This window comes from Triticum aestivum, chromosome 5D, assembly GCF_018294505.1.
Source record: "Triticum aestivum cultivar Chinese Spring chromosome 5D, IWGSC CS RefSeq v2.1, whole genome shotgun sequence".
NCBI lineage: Eukaryota > Viridiplantae > Streptophyta > Magnoliopsida > Poales > Poaceae > Triticum > Triticum aestivum.
In genome coordinates this window covers 226,860,509-226,867,396 of record NC_057808.1, presented here as the reverse complement: position 1 = coordinate 226,867,396, position 6,888 = coordinate 226,860,509, and positions in this window count along the sequence as shown.

The following is a 6,888-nucleotide window of genomic DNA, read 5'->3' as shown; positions in this document are numbered from 1 at the left end:
TGTCCATTGGAACTTGACGCCCTTATGTAACAGGTTAGTCAGAGGCCTGGCGATCTTGGAGAAGTTCTCGACGAATCGACGGCAATAGCTGGCGAGACCGAGAAAACTTCTGACTTGCTTAACGTTCTTGGGAGGAGTCCAATCAAGAATAGCCTGAACTCGCTCGGGGTTGACGGCAATACCATCCTTAGAGATGACATGACCAAGATAGGTTACTTCCGGTAGCCAGAATTCACATTTGGAGAACTTGGCATATAATTGATGTTCTCGTAGCTTTTCCAGCACAAGTCGAAGATGTTCAGCATGTTCTTCTTCGTTCTTTGAGAATACCAGGATATCATCCAGATAAACCACGACGAACTTGTCGAGGTAATCCATGAATATATAGTTCATCAGACGAGAGAAGGTGGCTGGAGCATTGGTTAAACCGAAAGACATGACGGTGTACTCGTATGAACCATAGCGAGTCACGAAGGCGGTCTTTGGGATATCCTCTTCGCGAACACGGATCTGGTGGTAGCCCAACCTCAAGTCGAGCTTAGAGAACACTGACGAACCCGCCAGTTGATCATACAGATCATTGATCCGAGGAAGGGGGTATTTATTCTAAATGGTGGCTTGGTTTATAGGACGGTAGTCTTGAACCAATCGGTTAGTCCCATCCTTCTTCTTGACAAAGAGAGAAGGTGCTCCCCAAGGAGAGCAACTTGGGCGAATGAATCCTTTGCGAAGAGATTTGTCGATTTCCTCCTTAAGCTCAAGGACATGCGGCGGCATTTTGTAGGGTCGCTTGGCTATAGGAGTGGTGCCTGGTTTCAAGTCGATGATGAATTCGACAGCTCTAGCAGGGGGAATCCCCGGAAGTTCTTCAGGGAAGACGTCGAGGAATTCACGCACAACGGGAATGTTTTCAATGCCCTCGAGTGGTGCAGCGTTCAATGCATTCAATGCATAGAGCCTTGCCTCGGCATTTTGCACCAGATGAGCTTGGTAAGCAACTATTTCATCTGAAGGGTGTAGCAGATGGACGGTTTTAGTGGCGCAAACTATAGAAGCAGTATGCGCTTTCAACCAATCCATACCCAAAATGAGGTCGATGTTAGACGACTTTAGGATAATGGGAGAGGCATAGAATTCCAGCCCTTCGATTTCCACGGGGACATCGATGCCAACCAAGGAGGTTTGACACTGTCCCACAGGGGTTTTGACCAGTACCGAAGTGTTCATCTCCTCACATTTAACGTCGTGCTTGTATGCAAAATCTTCTGACATGAATGAATGCGATGCACCTGTATCAAATAAAACAGATGCTGGTACTGAATTTACGAGGAGTGTACCCATCACAGTAGCAGGCTGGTCTTGAGCTTCGTTGAGATCAACGTGGTTGGCATGAGCACGACCATAAGGCTTAGCATTGTTGTTGCGGGGCTGATTGTTACCACGGCCAGTTGCTGGAAGGGCCAGTTGATTCTGGTTCTGGTTGCATTCTTTAGCACGGTGTCCTGGTTGACCACACCTGAAGCACAAGCCATTATTCGGAGTGGGAACAGGAGCTTGGGATGGTGGAGCTGGAAGTCTTGACTGCCTAGATGGTGGTGGAGGCAGACGAGGTGCAGCATAGGTCTGCCTTGTGGCAGGTGCATTTGGACGGTACATGCTGTTCGGGATCCATATCTTACGCTTCTGTGCGGGCGAGCCCGAAGATGAGCCCGTGTCACGATTGCGCCTGTGAGAGCTCTGGTATTCCTGCAGACCAGTTTCGACATTGATGGCCTTATTCACCAAGGTGGCGAAATCAGCAAAGTCATGCACTAGAAGTGCGAGCTTGATGTCAGCTTGAAGGCCATCACGGAACTTCTCCTGTCTGCGTGCATCAGTTGCAATGTCCTCTTCAGCATAGCGGGACAAGTCCAGAAACTCCCGCTGATAAGCTTCGACAGTTTTGTTGCCTTGGGTGAGGTTGCGGAACTCACGCTTCTTCCGGTCCATGACTCCTTGAGGAATGAAGCGGGCACGGAAAGCAGCTTGGAAGTCTGGCCAGGTGATGATTGTTCCAGCTGGCAGAGTACGCCTGTGGCTGTCCCACCATTGAGCTGCGGGTCCCTTCAAGAAGAAGGAAGCAAAGGTGACATAGCTGGCAGGGGCTACATCAGCAGACTCCATCTCATAGGTGATGTCACGGAGCCAGTCATCAGCATCCAGAGGCTGAGTTGAGCTGCGGTAGATGGTTGGGTTGAGGCGTATGAAATCTTGAAGAGTCACTTGGGCTTGCTGCTGGTTCATATTGGGGCGAGGAAACTGAGCCATCATATTTTCCATGAATTGGCGGTTCAGTTCAAACTGTTGGATCATACCAGCCATGTACTCAGGTGGTGGTGGGGCATCGCCACCACGACCACGACCACCTGGTCTAACCATCCTGCTAATATATAACAGGGGTAGTTCAGCATTGAGAAATATGTGCAAAGACAAGAATCATTCATGATGAAACATGCATAACGAAAGGAGCACGATAGCTACTACCTAGTAGTCGGCATATCTTACAAAAGGGGGCATGCATAGAGTTCAGTACACAGAGTTCAGTACATGGACTAAAACATCATAGGCGGCACACAGGCTCGCGGCGAATGCATCTAACACCACAAGCAAGCCTACATCAGTCCCAAGAGGTACTGTGGAGGTAATCGTAGCCCGACAGCTGGTAGTGAGGCAACGGATAGCCCTCCACGTCAGCAGACTGGGGGCCGCGGATACTCAGGTGTAGAGCCCGACGCTCAGGTGGCAGAAGAGCACCAAGTGCGGGAGAGTAGCCTCCCACCTCTGGCCAACCGACACCGTGGGGCATCACGGTCCTGGCTGGGTAGATCGCAGTACGCGGTACCTGTCCAGATCGGACAAAGGGGTGCAGCAGCGTCAGAGCACGGTAAAGGTGCTGACGGGTGGTGTACATCTCGTGGCGAAGAGCTCGGTTAGCTCGATCCAGCCCATCAGCATGCAGAACCAGGTGCTGATGGTAGAAGGGCTCTCGGGTGACAGTGGAGTAGGCGGCAGTATAGTATCCCTCCGCACCAACATCAGATGCGATAGCAATGTGCCTGAAAGGGGAGGTGTCCAACTCCTGATACTCTCCACGAAGACGTGTCAGAGCAGCATAGGCAGCATCGTGGACAGCCATATCGATGGTCACACCAACACCATGTGCGGTGTGCAGCACAGTAGTGGAGTCGTACTCCCGAGAGTAGAGGTGGACGATGGCACGGTACTGCTCCTGGTTAAAGTCCTGATACTCCTCGTAGACGGTGTACTCAGGGTGCCAACGATAACCCAGATAGGTCATCATCTCAACTAGCACCGCAGGTGATCCTGAGGCACCAATGGCCATCGTGTGGCGAACGACCTGCCTCGTGGGTTCCATCTGAAAGCAAAGACGTTTCAAAGGAGTCAAATGACAGTGTGTGAATTGTTCAAAATACTACTCTAAGAAACAACTATGGCTTATCCAACTTTGGGGTGAATGCGGTCACGGGATCCTAGTGTTAAAGTTAGTAAATTCGTTTAACCCGAGTAGAAGAGAGTTCAGAGTCCCAGAGTAAAGGTCGGGGAGTAAAAGATCCTAGTACCACCCAATGGCGACGTGGGCCCGTAAGACACACAGCCATGTTAGTAAAAGTTTTGTAATGTCTAGACTCGACTTCGGCCAAGGAGTGTGGAAAGGGGGATTCCTACAGGCAGTCGGCTCTGATACCAACTTGTGACGCCCCCGAATTGACCATACACTAATCATGCATGCAAATGTGTACGATCATGATCAGGGACTCACGGGAAGATATCACAACACAACTCTTCAACATAAATAAGTCATACAAGCATCTTAATACAAGCCAGGGGCCTCGAGGACTCGAATAAAAGTGCTCGATCACAGACGAGTCAGCGGAAGCAACAATATCTGAGTACAGACATAAGTTAAACAAGTTTGCCTTAAGAAGGCTAGCACAAACAGGGATACAGATCGAACGAGGCGCAGGCCTCCTGCCTGGGATCCACCTAACTACTCCTGGTCGTCGTCAGCGGGCTGCACGTAGTAGTAGGCACCTCCAGTGTCGTAGGAGTCGTCGTCGACAGTGGCGTCTGGCTCCTGGGCTCCAGCATCTGGTTGCGGCAACCAGGTAGAAAGGAAAGGGGGGAAAAGAGGGAGAAAGGCAACCGTGAGTACTCATCCAAAGTACTCGCAAGCAAGGAGCTACACTACATATGCATGGGTATATGTGTAAAGGGGCATATCAGTGGACTGAACTGCAGAATGCCAGAATAGGAGGGGGATAGCTAATCCTGTCGAAGACTACGCTTCTGGCCATCTCCATCTTGCAGCATGTAGAAGAGAGTAGATTGAAGTCCTCCAAGTAGCATCGCATAGCATAAATCCTACCCGGCGATCCCCTCCTCGTCGCCCTGTTAGAGAGCGATCACCGGGTTGTATCTGGCACTTGAAAGGGTGTGTTTTATTCAGTATCCGGTTCTAATTATCATAAGGTCAAGGTACAACTCCGGGTCGTCCTTTTACCGAGGGACACGGCTATTCGAATAGATAAACTTCCCTGCAGGGGTGCACCACATAACCCAACACTCTCGATCCCATTTGGCCGGACACACTTTTCTGGGTCATGCCCGGCCTCGTAAGATCAACGCGTCGCAGCCCCACCTAAGCACAACAGAGCGGTCAGCACGCCGGTCTAACCCTATGCGCGCAGGGGTCTGGGCCCATCGCCCTATGCACACCTGCACGTTGCGTACGCGGCCGGAAGCAGACTTAGCCTAGTGGCGTTCCAGTCCAATCCGGCGCGCGCCACTCAGTCGCTGACGTCACGAAGGCTTCGGCTGATACCACGACGCCGGGATACCCATAACTACTCCCGCGTAGATGGTTAGTGCGTATAGACCAAATGGCCAGACTCAGATCAAATACCAAGATCTCGTTAAGCGTGTTAAGTATCCGCAAACGCCGACCAGGGCCAGGCCCACCTCTCACCTAGGCGGTCTCAACCTGCCCTGTCGCTCCGCCACAAAGATCCACTTGCGGGTACTCCTACGAGCCGACCCGACTTTAGTCATCACATGTGTCATGTATGTAGTATATAAGTATATACCCGTGATCACCGCCCAGGTGATCATGGCCCGATAGTATAGCACAGCAGACGGACAAGAATGTAGGGCCACTGATGGAAATCTAGCATCCTATACTAAGCATGTAGGATTGCAGGTAAAGGTATCAACAGTAGTAGCAAGGATAGGCTATGCATCAGGATAGGATATCGAAAAACAGTAACATGCTACACTACTCTAATGCAAGCAGTATAGAGAAGAATAGGCGATATCTGGTGATCAAGGGGGGGGCTTGCCTGGTTGCTCTGGCAAGTAGGAGGGGTCGTCAACTCCGTAGTCGAACTGGGCAGCAGCAGTGTCGGTCTCGTAGTCTACCGGAGAGAAGAGGGGGAAGAAACAGTAAAACAATGCAAACATAAGCATGACGATGCGTGACATGACAATGAACGGTGCTAGGTGTGTCCTAACGCGACAGTAGGTGGTACCGGCGAAGGGGGGGAACATCCGGGAGGTATTCCCGATGTTTCGCGTTTTCGGACAGACGGACCGGAGGGGGAAAGTTGCTAGTTCGATAGGTTAGGGAGGTGTGGTGGACGAACGGACTGCGTATTCGGATTCGTCTCGTCGTTCTGAGCAACTTTCATATAGAAAACATTTTCATCCGAGTTACGGTTTAAAAGATATGAATTTTCAAAGATTATTTGAATTTCTGAAATTATTTAATTAACAGAAAAGGGATATGACGTCAGCATGACGTATGAGTGACGTCAGCGGTCAACAGTCCGGTTGACTGGTTAAAACTGACACGGGGGACCCACCTGTCATAGACAGTGGGTTAAACAGAAGATTAAACTAATTAATTTTTAGTTAATTAACTACTGGGCCCACCTGTCAGTGAGTGATTAAGTTAATCTAATTATTTTTATTTATAAAACATTTCTCTTTTTCTCTTTTTTTAAATTTTGCGGCGGGGCCCGCATGTCAGTGGCTGGGCCTGCCCAGTCAGCAGTTGACTGGGACCCACGGGGCCCACTGGCAGTGGCCCCAGGCCAGCCACGTCGGCGGCCGGCGCCGGAGCAACTCCGACGAGCCAAACGCGGCGGCGCGGCTCGGGAGGGGCGCGGGTTTCGCGCACAGGGGGTCTGCGGGGTCGTGGCTGGGCGCGTTCGACGCGGCTCGGCGCCGCGCGTCCAACGGTGGTGGCGGAGCGGCTGGAACGGGCGGGGGCGAGCGCTACGAGCTCGCCGGCGGCGAGGTACTTCGGGCTGGGCGGGTGCGGTGTTAGGGCGCGCGAGCGGCCGAACTAGCTAGCTAGGCGGGTGCTACACGGTGCGGTCGAGCTAACGGGCATACGCCCATGACCAAATGGTCACCGGAGACCCGCCGGCGACGAGCTCCGCGGCGCGGCGTTCGGGCGCGCGTGGGGAAGCCGCTCGGGGGCGCGCGAGAGAGAAAGGACAGGGGAGGAGGGGGAGAGGCTCACGACGAGGCTGTAGGGGGACGGCAGCGTGCTCGGGGAGGCTCGAGGCGGCGAAACGGGGCGGCAATCGACGGCGGCTGTGCGGGGAAGACGAGCTCGGGGAGGCCGTTGCAGTGGCTCGGAGCTCCAACGGAGAGGTGGAGGTGGTGTAGTCGAGGGCGGCGACGGCGTACGACACGGCGAAGTGGCGATTGGGGCACGGTGGCCGCGGGAACGACGGTGAACGGCGGCGACCGCGTCGGGCGTGGGGAAGGGAGGAGCGGCGCGGATCTGGGGGGGAGAGAGAGGCGCGGAGGCCGAGAGGTGAG